Raw genomic sequence first — 16,478 nt, 5'->3', positions numbered from 1 at the left:
GAGGGGTCTTGAAGTGACCAGAACAAAGTAGCTTAATTATAAACTCCATGGAAGCTATGTGCCTACAGATAGGCCATATAAGTAGGCCAATACTGTATATAGGACAAACATATATAGCTAAACTATATAACCTATAGTATAGACAGGAAGTGGCTTAACGAGCTTAATCTATTCTTCAATAGATTCGACTCCAAGCAAATGCTCCCCCCACCAGCATGTCAGCTAACCGCCCTCCCCTCACACACCAAGACCCAACCCCCACCGACCTGCGGTCAACTGCAATCTGACTATCTGATCCTGCAGGAGTCTCAGGTGTGTAAGGAAATGAAGAAAATTAGAGCGAACAAAGCGGGGGGACCTGATGGTATAAGCGCAAGAGTTCTTAAAATGTGCAGTGACCAGCTGTGTGGTATTATAACGCACATGTACAATATGAGCCTGAAGCTGGGGGTGGTACCTCAACTGTGGAAAACATCTTGCGTGGTACCAGTCCCAAAGAAACCCAACCCGATGGGCTACAATGACTACCGACCTGTAGCACTGACATCACACCTAATGAAGGTCCTAGAGAGACTGGTCCTGACACACCTACGCCCCCTAGTGAGCTCCGCTCTGGACCCCCTCCAGTTTGCCTACCGGCCAGGCATTGGGGTAGATGACGCCATCATCCACCTTCTTCACAGAGCTCTCTCTCACCTGGAGAAACCCGGGAACACTGTGAGAATAATGTTCTTTGATTTCTCCAGTGCGTTCAACACCATTCAGCCAGGGCTACTGAGGGAGAAGCTGAACCTTGGTGGTGTGGACCATCACCTGTCCAACTGGATCCTAGACTACCTGACAAACCGCCCTCAGTATGTGAGAGCCCAGGACTGTGTGTCTGACACTGTGATCTGTAGTACGGGGGCACCTCAAGGTACAGTTCTTGCCCCATTCCTCTTCACACTGTACACTGCTGACTTCAGGCACAACTCATCCAGCTGTTACTTACAGAAGTACTCCGATGACTCTGCTATAGTCGGCCTTATCACTGATGGCGATGATAGGGAATACAGAGACTTAAACCGGGATTTTGTTGAATGGTGCCAGCAGAACCAGCTCAGGATTAATGCTGGGAAGACCAAGGAGATGGTGGTGGACTTTAGTAAACGGAGAGGTGCTCCGACCCCGGTGGAGATCCAAGGAACATGTATTGAGATAGTCAGGACCTATAAGTACCTGGGCGTGCTCCTCAATAATAAACTAGACTGGGCTGATCACCTGGAGACGCTGCACAGAAAGGGCCACAGCAGACTCTACCTGCTCAGGAGGCTGAGGGCCTTCGGAGTCCAGGGGACACTTCTTAGGGCCTTCTTCAACTCTGTGGTTGCCTCAGCCATCTTCTTCGGTGTGGCCTGCTGGGGAAGCAGTATATCAACCAGGGACAGAAATAGACTTGACAGGCTGATCAGGAGGGCCAGCTCTGTCCTGGGGAGCCCCTTGGACCCAGTACAGGTGGTGGGTGACAGAAGGATACTGTCCGTAGTGACCTCCATGCGGGGGAACAAATCCCACCCCATGTATGGGACCCTGATGGGACTTGGCAGCACTGTAAGCGACCGTCTGCTTCACCCCAAGTGTGAGAAGGAGCGCTATCGCAGGTCCTTCCTTCCAACCGCGACCAGGCTGTATAATCTACATCAGACCAAACGAAGATCACTCCGCACTGAGAACTAATGATTATGAGGATGACCATGAGGTCTTCCTCTTTCTCTTCTGTTTTTCCTTAGCTGCCATGGACTCCTAGTATATCTTCTCTTCTCAGCTTATCTGTGTCTACGTCTGTAACATATTACTCTGTATTATCCTGTATCTGTATTACTATGCTGCTGTAACATACTGAAATTTCCCCACTGTGGGACTATTAAAGGATTATCTTATCTTATCTTATAGGACAAACATATGTATCTATGGTAATAAGGGTGTATGTGCATGTATGTGTATCTATACATATATGGGTATTTATAGGTACACATATGTGGGTGTATATGTGTAACAGAGGTGTGTGTGTGTGTGTGTATGGACATAGGTATGTATGTATAACAGAGTTATGTGCAGTGCTTAAATTGAGAAAAAAATTAGTGGGAACTCTCCCCATAGTGGCCCCTGCACACAGTATTATGACCCACAGTGGCCCTTGCACACAGTATTATGCCCCATAGTGGCTTCTGCACACAGCATTATGCCCCATAGTGGCTCCTGCATACAGTATTATTCCCCATAGTGACCCCTGCACACAGTATTATGCCACATAGTGGCCCCTGCATACATTATTATTCCCCATAGTGACCCTTTCACACAGTATTATGCCCCATAGTGTCCCCTGCACACAGTATTATGCCCCATAGTGACCCCTGCACACAGTATTATGCCCCATAGTGACCCCTGCATACAGTGTTATTCCCCATAGTGACCCCTGCACACAGTATTATGCCGCATAGTGGCCTCTGAACATAGTATTATGCCCCATAGTGGCCCCTGAACACAGTATTATGCCCCATAGTGGCACCTGAACACAGTATTATGCCCCATAGTGGCCCCTGCACACAGTATTATGCCCCATAGTGACCCCTGCACACAGTATTATGCCCCATAGTGACCCCTGCATACAGTGTTATTCCCCATAGTGACCCCTGCACACAGTATTATGCCACATAGTGGCCCCTGCATACATTATTATTCCCCATAGTGTCCCCTGCACACAGTATTATGCCCCATAGTGTCCCCTGCACACAGTATTATGCCCCATAGTGACCCCTGCACACAGTATTATGCCCCATAGTGACCCCTGCATACAGTGTTATTCCCCATAGTGACCCCTGCACACAGTATTATGCCGCATAGTGGCCTCTGAACATAGTATTATGCCCCATAGTGGCCCCTGAACACAGTATTATGCCCCATACTGGCACCTGAACACAGTGTTATGCCCCATAGTGGCCCCTGTGCACAGTATTATGCCCCATAGTGACCCCTGAACATAGTATTATGCCCCATAGTGGCCCCTGCACACAGCATTATACCCCATAGTGGCCCCTTCACTCAGCATTATACCCCTTAGTGGCCCCTTCACCCAGTATTATGCCCCATAGTTGCCCCTACACACAGCATTATACCCCATAGTGGCCCCTTCACTCAGTATTATGCCCCATAGTGGCCCCATCACCCAGTATTATGCCCCATAGTGGCCCCATTACCCAGTATTATGCTCCATTGTGAAAAAAACCAATTATCCATAGACCATATAAGTAGCTGAGGGAATTAAATTCAACCACTAAAGCACTTACAAAAGGAAAACACCCTCAAATAATTTTCAGTCAATCATATAAAATTTAAGTACATCTTTATTATACCAAATATAATCATAAAATTAAATAGCAGCTAGGCAGATGATAAAGCCAAAGTTGAAAGTACAGGGACAAATAGAGGATTTGAGACTATATATAAATCACAGTTAACACATAGGGCTTAAATATACAGGGTATAAATATATAAATATATAAATAGCTGTAGACAATAATTTTAACCCTGAAGATAAGGCACTATACAGATATTAAATCATTTTATACTCCATTGCTAGTAATAGTAGGACCAATGGTATAAATACAGCTCAATAGCAAGAAAGTCGAAATACATCCCAAACTGGAGAGCTTCCAAAGGGTTAAAACCCATATAGTGGTATAACATGAATCATACATACATGCATAACGGAAGCCCAGTATATAGATAATTCAAGGATTTGAGACTGTATCCATCTGCTATAATGACCTCAGGTATTTTCAAAATTTGATATGACTTCAGCTTGAATTATCTATATACTGGGCTTCCGTTATTCATGTATGTATGATTCATGTTATACCACTATATGGGTTTTAACCCTTTGGAAGCTCTCCAGTTTGGGATGTATTTTGACTTTCTTGCTATTGAGCTGTATTTATACCATTGGTCCTACTATTACTAGCAATGGAGTATAAAATGATTTAATATCTGTATAGTGCCTTATCTTCAGGGTTAAAATTATTGTCTACAGCTATTTATATATTTATACCCTGTATATTTAAGCCCTATGTGTTAACTGTGATTTATATATAGTCTCAAATCCTCTATTTGTCCCTGTACTTTCAACTTTGGCTTTATCATCTGCCTAGCTGCTATTTAATTTTATGATTATATTTGGTATAATAAAGATGTACTTAAATTTTATATGATTGACTGAAAATTATTTAAGGGTGTTTTCCTTTTGTAAGTGCTTTATGCTCCATTGTGGACACCCATTAACAATTATTATACTTTGGGGTCTGTTCAGACCCCAAAGTATAATAATCAGAGACCGAGAGGGGGATACAAACATAAACACTGTTACTTAGCTATCCCTGCGCTCCCCGCTGTCGGCTCACTTCATTGACGTGAGGGACGTCATGTTACCGGGGTCTGCGTCGCAACGCATAAGGACGCAGGCCCCGGTCATGTGACGTCTGAGACGTCACACAAGTAGGCCCCAAAGGCTTTGTGGAGTGTGGAGAGGTAAGTAACACTGTTTGTTATGTTCGCTTACCTCTTCCGGGCCTCCGATCATTGTACTCGGGGGTCTGAAAAGACCCCTGAGTATAATAATGATGTTTGCGGGGCCCACGGTGTCAGTTACCGGTCCCTGCCCCTGCCAGGATCGGTAAGTAAGTAGGGCCCGTTACTGGCTTGAGTAACTCCAGCCGGCAACGGCCTATAAAAAAAAAACAGTGGTAGCGGCTGTCACTGGGCCCCCTAATGTCCAAGGCCCTGTGGCAGCTGTTACGCCACTATATATATATATATATATATATATATATATATATATATATATATATATACTTTCTATTTCTTTCTAATTGTGATAGAACAACTAACGTAAACAATCCACAATATATACAGTACATGTAGTTGTGACTGGATGGACATGTTTGTTTTTTAATTTCTCCTTACCAAGAAACCAGAAACCAGTATTCCCTTTGTCCTGCAAACTACATATATTGTTTTTTTTAGTTTCCCCTGCCCTCCCCCCTGTTTTTAAAAGTCTCATTGAAAGAAAATGTGGACAAACCAGCGGGGGCGGGTATTCGGGGGAAGGGGGGACAGAGGGTGGAGGGTCTTGAAGTGACCAAAACAAAATAGGTTAATTATAAACTCCTTGGAAGCTATGTGCCTACAGATAGGTCATATAACTAGGCCAATACTGTATATAGAACAAACATATGTATCTAACCTATTTAACCTTTAGTATAGGACAAACATATGTATCAATGGTAATAAGCGTGTACACATGGACATAATTTTGTTTTTTGTTTCATCTGTCCATAGGACATTCCCCAGAAGCTTTGTGGCTTGTCAACAAATTATATTTATTATTACTTTTGTCAGATTCAAGTTATTTCTGTGCCCATTGTGGGTTTTTCTTTCATTAAACGAGGGGGACCAACAATTTTGTCCACGTGTGTATGTGCATGTATGTGTTTCTATACATATATGTAGTTGTATATGTGTAACAAAGGTGTGTGTATAGACGCACTTAATAGCCATGTATGTATAACAGGTGTGTGTATATATGGACATAGGTATGTATGTATAACAGAGGTATATGTGTATCAGAGGTGTGTATATATGGACATAGGTATGTATGTATAATAGGGTTATGTGTGTATATGCAAATAGGTATTTATGTACGTATAACAGGTGTGTGTATCAGAGGTATGTGTATATATAGACTTAGTTGTGTATGTATAACAGAGGTCCGTGTATGTATGGACATAGATAGATATATGTACACAAATGTGTATATATGGACATAGATAGGCATGTGTACAAATATACATACTTTCTATTTCTTTCTAATTGTCATAGAACAACTTGCTTAAGGCCCGGTTCACATCTGTGTTCGGCAAATCCATTTCAATTCAGTATCTGAAAGCTTAAAAAATTGATTTTGAACTGTCCGGATTAAAACCAATTGATTTCAATGGGTTTTAAAACTAAAGCCATTCACATCTGCGTTCGTTATTCCCTTTGGGGAATCCGCTTGGGGACCCCCTCGAACGGAAACCTATACACATTAAAAAGTGGTTAGCTAAGAAACCACACGGACCCCATAGACTATAATGGGGTCCGTGTGGTTTCTACATGAATCATGTGGAGAGAAAAGTACTGCATACATGCACTTTACATGTTTTGTTTTCTTATTTTCTCCAGAACAAAAAACAGAAGCCAGTATTCCCTTTGTTCTGCAGCCCTACATATATTGTTTTCTAGCTGCTTCTGCCCTCCCCCAGCTTTTAAATGTGTTAGAGAAAGAAAATGTGGACAAACCAGCGGGGTAGAGGGTGGAGGGGTCTTGAAGTGACCAGAATAATATAAACTCCTTGGAAGCAAACATATTTAGCATAAACACAAGAGGCACAATGAATCATTTACCAGCTGTACACTGGACTATTGAGCTAATTTATAGGAAAAAGTAGTTGTACAGGGAAAAAAACTCTCCGAATACTAATGATAATTTACTTCACCCTCCCCCTTTTTTTTGTTGGCAGCAACTAATTTAGGGATTAGGGATAATCCCTCAGGTAGAAAAAGAGGAGGGGGAGGTGGGTCCGGACTAAAAATTAATCTGGATAAAGTGCAACTGACCAGGGTAGTGAGGCAATATAATTCGGAAACAATAGGGCATTGACACCAAGATGGGCAAAAGTGTCACAGCAATAAGGAATAATGGAGAAATAACGAATGATTGGTGTTGGATCAATGATAGCTAAAAAAGGGGAAAAATAGACCCTGTGCTGCTCTATATCCCCTGCTTTCTCCCATTTAACATGTAGGTGAAGAGACTTTGGAGATGCTAGGAGAAGAGGTATTTATATATGATCTCCACCTCCTTTGAGTATATATGGCAGCTTTTACTCATCTTATACCTGTTATAGTCTCCCACCTCCCATGACTGTAGTTTACAGGTATCATATATACCAGGGATTTTTCTCTGGCCCGGCACCCGGAGTCCCTTGGGGGGGATTTAGACAAAATCAACCAGCAGTTTCGTTCAGACCAAACACGGCCAAAACGAAACTGCTATTATTATACTCTGGTGGTTTCTCAGAAGACCTGGTGACCCCTTGGCATCAAGTGCATTGGCTGGACACCAAACAACAGCTGTAGGGTGTGGACACAGCTTGCCCTGCTGGTCCCTCAAGATAGCAGGTGCTGACTCAATTGAACCCTCAGGGTGGGTAAGCAGCCTAAAGCTGGATTCACACCAGTGATCAATCTACCTTCAGGGATTCCGCCTCCAAATCCGCTTGAAAAATGCTGCAAGCAGGACTTTTCTCTCCACATATTTTGCATGGAGAACCGGCCGACCCATTTATAGTCTATGGTCCCAAGTGGTCCCTGAAGAACAGAAACCGGGTGCAGGTGTAAACCTAGAGCTGTGATGGCGAACCTATGGCACGGATGCCAGAGGTGGCACTCAGAGCCCACTCTTTGGGCACCCATCCGTGGAACAGATTATACTGTGTGTGGGTCAATGTAAAGCAGATTGGACTCTGTGAGGGTCACAGTGGAGCAGAAAGCTCTATAAAGCCCCATTCGTATGACCATATTTTGCAGGTCTGTAATTGTGTGCAATTGTGGATCCACACATTTTTAAGGTTAAATTGCTGTGTTGGCACTTTGTGATAAATTAGTGGGTTTTGGGTTGCAGTTTGGGCACTCGGTCTCTAAAAGGTTCGCCATCACTGACCTAGAGTAAGGCTCTGACTTGAAGGAGCCAGTTGAGGATAAGTAGGTCTGACAAGCAACGAACCAGTTGGAAGATCTGGCAGTGGGCACAGTATCCAGATGGCAATGTAGCCTGGTTGAAGTGCAGTCATTTGTCTCAAGGTACCTACAATTATATACAGTATATTTGTTTCTACATATGAATATATACCGTGCCTTACACCAGTACCTTTCCACCTAAACTTGTGTGCCAGTTGTTTCATTATTGAGTGGGGCTAATGTGGAGGATGCTAGCTTGTGTATCCTATTTGGATTCCTTGCAGGACCATGGCTGTTGGTTCCTCTTTGTTTAGAGAGCTCATCCCCCCTGGAAGCCATTATGGAATGCGGCTCCTCTATTATGTCTTATCCAATAGCCATGTACCAGAACTACCTGTTCTTTGTCTATACAATGTATTTAAACTATCTTTTTTCCCACCATTCAATCAGAACCCACTATATACACAAAAGCTATGTGTGTGTGTTACTCAAAGACATCTTATATACCGGTTGTATTAATTTGGACTTTAATACGGTGATACTTAGAGCGGATTGCGCTCACGCTAACATTTTGAGCAAAAATAGCATATATATATACTGTATATATATATATATATATATATATATATATATATATATATTCAAGCATCATCATAATGCTGTATAACTACGATTGGTAGATGAGCCTCTGTATATTACCAGTTGCTCTGTTCTTTCTCTACTAGAGATGAGTGAGTACTGTTCGGATCAGCCGATCCGAACAGCACGCTCGCATAGAAATGAATGGACGTAGCCGGCACGCGGGGGGTTAAGCGGCCGGCCGACGTCAAAGCGGAAGTACCAGGTGCTTCCATTCATTTCTATGGAGCGTGCTGTTCGGATCGGCTGATCCGAACAGTACTCGCTCATCTCTATTCTCTACCCTTGTATAAATGAAGCTTTAAGGGCTGTCTGATACTGAGGCTATTTCTGTGTCAATGTCATACTCTACAGCATGCCGAAACTTATTAGGAAGTGAATCTTTTGAGATGGCTTCACATCAACGAATCTCATTCTCGAAAATGTAGAATATTCAATGATTTTAACATAGAGACCTCCAGGCTTGTGTGGGCTCCTGTGTGACGTTGTCTCAGTGGGCCCCTTTGCAATGCAATTCATGCATCTCTAAAGGGCACTGCAGCAACAAATACTCAAAACAGGGTGATTATTGCTCCAGCAAACCTTCAGGAATCACTCTAGCTCTTCTACAGGTTTCAACCTGTGACCCGGACGGCTGCCTAAGCTGTCCGGGTCTTGACCGGGCGTGTGGCTCCCCCTCCCTCCTCTCTTTTCCCCTCCCGGCGGCTGTTGCTGTCCGGGGCGGGGTTTTCGGAGGAGGCGGAGTTACGCGTCCAATGTAACTTCCGGCGCTGGGCGGGGACTTCCTTTCGGATCCCCGCCAGCGTCGGAGCAGGACGTGTTTCCCTGCAGCGCCGATGGACCCGACGGCTCGTCAACAGCAGCTCATGGAGCTGCTGCAACAGCGGGTAAGGGACGAGGGGACGGCGTGGTTGGGGACGCTGCTCACTGCGAGCGGCGGCTCCAGCCTGCCTCCCGCTCCACCGATGCCGCAGCGTGAGGCCTCTACCCGGCCTAGCAGGACGGCGAGGCCTCCCGTGCGGCTGTCCCCTGATGCGGCCCCCAGTAGCCGGAGCAGGGCTCCGGCGCGGGGGGTCGCCCGCTCAGTATCGCGTGCCGCCCGGGCTCCTGCGCGCACCGGGCGGCGCGCAGCTTCCCTGTCTGGGGGTGCGGGCATCCGGGCTCGCGGGCGCCGCCCCCCGGTCTCCGTTATGGCAGCCAGTACGGGGGGGGGGGGGGGTCTCCAGTGGCAGTGGCCCTTCGGTCGATAGGCCGGCGATGGGCCCCCCGCCCTCCTCCCAGCATGTTTCAGGGAGTGCTCCCCCTATGGAAGCCTCCCAACAGGCCTTAGTTGTAGCGCCCCCTGTGGGGCCTAGTGCATCTGCGGCTGCGGTTCCTCCTGGGGCACCCCCACCGCCGCCGGGTAGATTGGCGTGGTGGTTTGGGAGGGCAACTACCGCCCCTGCGGGGGTAGACAGTGCTGCACCAGCCCAGGATACGGCGGCTGGCACTTTAGCTCATGTGTCTGCGTTGGCTCCGTTGCCGGCCGCAGCCTCCCCAGTGTTGTTTCAGGAGAGCGAAGAGGAGTTCTTTGATGTAGAGTATGTGCCTGGAACTCCTCATGTTTTGCCACCTGGTCACTCCCGTTCCCTGTCTAGTCATGCGCCGGGGTCGGGGGCCCGCTCCTACAGGAGTTTTGGGCCGGAGGATGATGTGTCGATGCGTTCTGGGCAGTCTCGGCGGTATCGTAGTCGTTCTAGGTCACGAAGTCGCCGGAGGCGGCGTGGGTCTCGCTATAGCCGGCGTCGGTCGGAGTCTCGTTCGTCCTCCTCCTCATGTGATTCCCGTAGGTCCCGGCGTTCGCATTATAGCAGGGTTCCAGGAGGCGGAGTGGGAGGAGAGAATACGGTTCCGCCCAGGGCGTTCCAGTCGTGCCTGCTGTTGTGGTTCCTGAACCTCCTCCTGTTGTGGCTCCGTTGCCTCCACCCCTGGTCGCTTCGTCACAGATCCCAGTGATTCCGGCTGGTGAGTTGTCCTGTTCACAGGCTTGGTCTTCGCAAACACCACCGGCTGGTGGTGATGTATTGGATGTGTTAAAAGCAATGGTTAGTCAGTTGGAAGGTAGGGGGCAGTCACTTGCTTCTCCAGGGGCAACTAGTGCACAGCCTGAGCCGGTTCCCCCTCCTTCCGGTTTGAGGTTCCGTGATTCTTATTTTTGCGTGGTGGCTCCGTTGGGTACCCATGTCCCAGCCGAGCTTCGCCACAAGATCACGGCTAATGAGTATATTGACATCTGGTCCTTGTTGTCCCCCGATCAGATGACGGTAGATAAGGAGAGAGGGTTTGGTCGGGGTGAAGATAAGAAGCCCAAAGTAGCCAAGACGTTTTCTAATTGGTTACAAGCTTTTGCTATTTATGCTTGTATATTGTGTCAGTCAGCACCATCTTTGGCGGCTGATCTTTTCGTGTATTTGGAAACTATCTTTACTGCTCACAAGCTCTATGGTGGAACGGCATGGTGGAGATACGACGAGGAGTTCCGGCGTAGGTTGGCGCTTCAGCCGGAAGTTGGTTGGGCCTCTAAGGCTACCGACATTTGGATTCAGTTGATGCTCTCGCCGAAGCCGGTTTCTTCTCCCTTTCCATCCGCGGCCGCTGGGGGAGCTGGTTCTCCCTCCGCGGCCGTTCGCAGGCCAGGTGCCTGCTGGATGTTTAATGAAGGACACTGTCGTTTCTTCACCTCATGCCGTTTCAAGCATGAATGTTCGATTTGCGGAGGAGCACATTCCGCTCTGCGTTGCGCCAAGCGCGGCAGAGCCGCCAAATCTGGTGCGGGTAAACCCGAGGACGCTGGTGAGCGCAGTAAGGATGCGCCCCTGGCTCGACAGGTACCCCAGGAGACAGGAAGCAGACCTACTGTTTAATGGTTTTATGTTCGGTTTCTATATACCTCACGTTCCTAGTTGTTCTGTTATGTTTACTGATAATCTACGGTCTGTTCAGAAAGATTTAGTTGTGGCTCAGGCCAAAATTGATAAAGAAGTTGAGTTGGGCCGTTTAGCCGGTCCATTTGCGCAACCCCCTTTTCCAAATTTCAGGGTGTCCCCGCTGGGTTTGGTCCTGAAGAAGGAGGCCGGCAAATACAGATTGATACATCACTTGTCCTTTCCTCCGGGTGAATCCGTGAATGATGGTATCCCGAAGGAGGAGACGGTGGTGTCCTATGTTTCTTTTGATAAAGCGGTCTCTTTGGTGGTCAATGCTGGCAGGGGTGCCCTCATGGCGAAATCGGATATCGAATCTGCGTTTCGCCTGTTGCCGGTACATCCCGATTGTTATCATCTTTTGGGTTGTCAGTTCGGGGGTTCCTTTTACTATGATATGTGTTTACCGATGGGGTGCTCCATCTCTTGCCTGTATTTTGAGTTGTTTAGCACGTTTTTAGAGTGGGTGGTACGGCAGGAGACGGGGTCTCAATCGGTAATTCACTATTTGGACGACTTTCTTTTTGTTGGTCCTGCTTCTTCTCGTCTGTGTGAATACTTGCTTAATACGTTTCGTTTTTTCACAGGTTATTTTGGTGTTCCCCTCGCGCTTGACAAGACTGAGGGTCCGGTTTCGTCACTCTCCTTCTTGGGTATACTCATTGACTCGGACCGTATGATCCTTCAGCTCCCGCAGGACAAGTTGTCTCGCCTCCGTGCGGATGTGGATTTTTGCCTGTCGGCTCGCAAGGTCCAGCTGTCCCGTTTGCAGTCGTTGCTGGGGCAGTTGGCCTTTGCGTGTAGGATTTTTCCTATGGGGCGTGTTTTTTCTCGCCGCCTGTCTATGGCCACGGCTGGAGTCCGCATGCCGCATCATTATGTGTGGATAACGAGCGTCCTGCGGGAGGACTTGAAGGTTTGGAAGTCCTTTCTCTTAGATTATACTGGCGTTTCTTGTTTCCCCGAGAAGGAGTTGTGCAATTCCGACTTTCAGCTTTTCACTGAAGCTGCGGGTTCGTCTGGTTATGGAGCCGTTTTTGGTTCCCGCTGGTCCGCTGCTCCATGGCCTCAAAGCTGGTTGTCCGCGGGTTTTACCCGTAATCTCACTTTGTTGGAGCTGTTTCCTATTGTAGTGGCTTTGGAGTTATGGGGCGCGGACATGGCGAACCAGCGGGTTTTGTTTTGGTGTGACAATGAGAGTGTGGTATCGGTGATAAATAGCCTCTCTTCAAGCTCTTTGCCTGTTTTAGCTTTGCTTCGTCGTTTAGTCTTGAAATGTTTACAGTTTAATTTGGTTTTCAGGGCTCGCCATGTCCCGGGTGTTGATAATACTGTTGCTGATTCTCTTTCTCGTTTTCAGTGGGAGCGCTTCAGAGACATGCACCCGAGAGCGGATTTGGTGGGCTGCCCGTGCCCTCCTTTGCTGTGGGACCTGGTTCTGCGGTCTTGAGCCCGTTATTGCAAGATGCTGTTACGCCGGCGACGTGGGCAGCGCATGGTAAGGCGTGGAATGAGTGGCTGTCCTTTGGTTCCCCGGAGAGATTGTTAGATCCTGACTGCTGTAGGGACTTAACGTTTGCTTACTTAGCTCGTTTGAGGTCAGATGCTGTGTCGGCCGCTACCGCGGCCAGAAGGTTGTCGGGTGTAGCCTTTGGGCTTAAGTTGTTGGGTTTTCCGGATGTGACGAAAGAGTTTGCTTTTCAGTTGATTTTGCGGGGTTGGAAGAAGGCGGCTCGCCCGGTTGATAAACGTCGACCGATTTCGTTTTTCCTGTTGCGTCGCCTGGTCGGGATATCTGAGTCAGTTTGTTCGTCTCCGTTTGAGGCGTTATTGTTGAGTTGCGCTTTTGTTTTAGCCTTTTTCGGTGCCTTGCGTGTGGGTGAATTAGTCGCTCCGTCTCGGCGAGCAGCGGGTGGGTTGGCTGCGGACGATGTGGTGTTGTTGCAGGATTCCATCTGTGTTCGGGTTAAACGGTCTAAGACGGATCCCTACGGGCAAGGTACTTGGTTGACTATCTCGCGTTTAGAAGGCCCCTTATGCCCCGTTGATCGAGTGCGTTGTTTTGTTGCGGTTTGCCCCTTGTCTAGCCAGTTTTTAGTTCATGCTGATGGCTCATTTTTTACGAGGTTCCAGTTCGAATCGTTGTTTAAGCGCTGTCTTTCCGCGTTAGGGGTTCCGTCTGAGGACTTTGGCACCCACTCTTTTCGCATCGGGGCAGCTACCGCGGCCGATGCGGCGGGCCTCACTGAGGAGGAAATTAAGCGTATTGGCCGCTGGCGGTCTAATTGTTATCGGCGTTACGTACGCCCGGCTTAGCTTTGTTTTTACCTTTTGCGGTTTTGTGGTGTTTATTTTTTCCTTTAATAACTTATAAAAAAAAAGAAAAAAAAAAAAAAAAGGGTCATTAACTTTGTTCTCTATTTTAGGTCCATATCCAGTGGTTTGGATTCTAGGCCACTCGTACATCTATTGGGCGGCGCGGCGCGCTGCCATCCGGCCTGGAGGTTTGCAGCTTGGTTTTCAAGAAGCGGAGCTGCGCTGGCATGGAGTCAGAGGGATGAGTTGGTCGGAAATGTTGCCTCAGGTTGTCGAAATTGGAAGGACCTCCCAGGCCCCAGTGGTGCTGGTGTTTCATGCCGGGGGCAACGATTTGGGCGTGATACGCTTGTCCGAATTGATTTCGTTGATTAGATCTGATATTGACCGCTTTCCTGCCTTTTTTCAGGATGTTGTTATTGTATGGTCCGAAATTGTTCCCCGGGCCAGATGGCGTGATGCTCGAGACCCAGCAGCTTTGGAGCGTGCAAGGCGCCTGCTCAATTTGCGTGTTTCGCGCCACGTGCGCTCCCGATCGGGAGTCGTGGTTCAGCACAGGCAGCTTGAGGGTGATAACAGGGCGCTGCTCCGGAGGGATGGTGTCCATTTGTCTGATATTGGCCTAGACATTTTCTTGTCTGGGCTTCAGGATGGCATTGAGCGTGCGCTCTTTATGCTCTTGGAGGGGGGTCGGACCCCTTTGTAGGTTTACGTCGGGGTCCGGTGGCGGGACCTTGCGCCTTTCCCCTCCATTCCCCTTCTGGTCATCGGTGGTAGAAGATGGAGCGCGTCACCCGTTGAACATCATACACATGCACACCGCAGGCGGTGGCGGGGCATTCCGGTGACGCGCTTGGTCCAACAGTAAAGGGGAGGGGGATAGCAGGGCCTGCCGATATGTTTATAGTTTAATAAAGCTGTGGCCGACCCCCACTATTTTACCATCCAAGAGCGTGTCAGAGTTTTTATTGTATGTTGGGGTTAACAGCCGTGGGAGGAGGTTTCCCTTTTGTTGTTGTACCACATTCCGCCTGGTCTGTGACCCGGACGGCTGCCTAAGCTGTCCGGGTCTTGACCGGGCGTGTGGCTCCCCCTCCCTCCTCTCTTTTCCCCTCCCGGCGGCTGTTGCTGTCCGGGGCGGGGTTTTCGGAGGAGGCGGGGTTACGCGTCCAATGTAACTTCCGGCGCTGGGCGGGGACTTCCTTTCGGATCCCCGCCAGCGTCGGAGCAGGACGTGTTTCCCTCCCGCCCTCCCCACTGTTGTTGGTTCTCTGTGTATTATTACGGTTGTTTATTATTTATTGGTTTCGTTGTTTCTTTGCCTTGTTATTTATTCTGGATTATTTTTTTCAGGTGTCACAGCTTGCATGTTGGCGGGACCTTGCACCTTTCCCCTCCATTCCCCTTCTGGTCATCGGTGGTAGAAGATGGAGCGCGTCACCCGTTGAACATCATACACATGCACACCGCAGGCGGTGGCGGGGCATTCCGGTGACACGCTTGGTCCAAGAGTAAAGGGGAGGGGGATAGCAGGGCCTGCCGATATGTTTATAGTTTAATAAAGCTGTGGCCGACCCCCACTATTTTACCATCCAAGAGCGTGTCAGAGTTTTTATTGTATGTTGGGGTTAACAGCCGTGGGAGGAGGTTTCCCTTTTGTTGTTGTACCACATTCCGCCTGGTCTTTGTATTGCAAAGGTTGAAAGCTTGGGTGAGACCTGCAGCAATAACTGACATGTTGTGGGGTTATTAATGCTGTGCTTTTAGTTGCAGTGTATACAGTGTTGGCCAAAAGTATTAGCCCCCCTGCAATTCTGCCAGATAATACTTGGTTTCTTCCAGAAAATGATTGCAAGCACAAACTCTTTGGTATTAATATCTTCATTTATTTTGCTTGAAATGAAAAAACACAAAAGAGAATGAAAAAAAAAAAAGTCAAATCATTGATCATTTTACACAAAACTCCAAAAATGGGCTGGACAAAAGTATTGGCCCCCTCAGCCTAATACTTGGTAGCACAACCTTTAGACAAAATAACTGCGAACAACCGCTTCCGGTAACCATCAATGAGTTTCTTATAATACTCTGCTGGAATTTTGGACCATTCTTCTTTGGCAAACTGCTCCAGGTCCCTGAGATGTGAAGGGGGTCTTCTCCAAACTGCCATCAAGAGATCTCTCCACAGGTGTTCTATGGGATTCAGGTCTGGACTCATTGCTGCCACTTTACAAGTCTCCAGGGCTTTCTCTCAAACCATTTTCTAGTGCTGACCTGAAGTGTGTTTTGGGTCATTGTCCTGCTGGAAGACCCATGACCTCTGAGGGAGACCCAGCTTTCTCACACTGGGCCCTACATTATGCTGCAAAATTTGTTGGTAGTCTTCAGACTTCATAATGCCATGCACACGGTCAAGCAGTCCAGTGACAGAGGCAGCAAAGCAACCCCAAAACATCAGGGAACCTCCGCCATGTTTGACTGTAGGGACCGTGTTCTTTTCTTTGAAGGCCTCTTTTTTTTCCTGTAAACTCTATGTTGATACCTTTTCCTACTTTTGTCTCATCTGACCAGAGAACATTCTTCCAAAACGTTTTTGGCTTTCTCAGGTAAGTTTTGGCAAACTTCAGCCTGGCTTTTTTATGTCTCTGGGTAAAAGTGGGGTCTTCCTGGGTCTCCTACCATACAGTCCCTTTTCATTCAGACGCCGACGGATAGTACGGGTTGACACTGTTGTACCCTCGGACTGCA

Source organism: Leptodactylus fuscus, chromosome 9 (genome assembly GCF_031893055.1).
Source record: "Leptodactylus fuscus isolate aLepFus1 chromosome 9, aLepFus1.hap2, whole genome shotgun sequence".
In the NCBI taxonomy this organism is placed as follows: Eukaryota; Metazoa; Chordata; class Amphibia; order Anura; family Leptodactylidae; genus Leptodactylus; species Leptodactylus fuscus.
The sequence above is the reverse complement of the archived record's forward strand: the minus strand, read 5'-3'. Positions refer to the sequence as shown.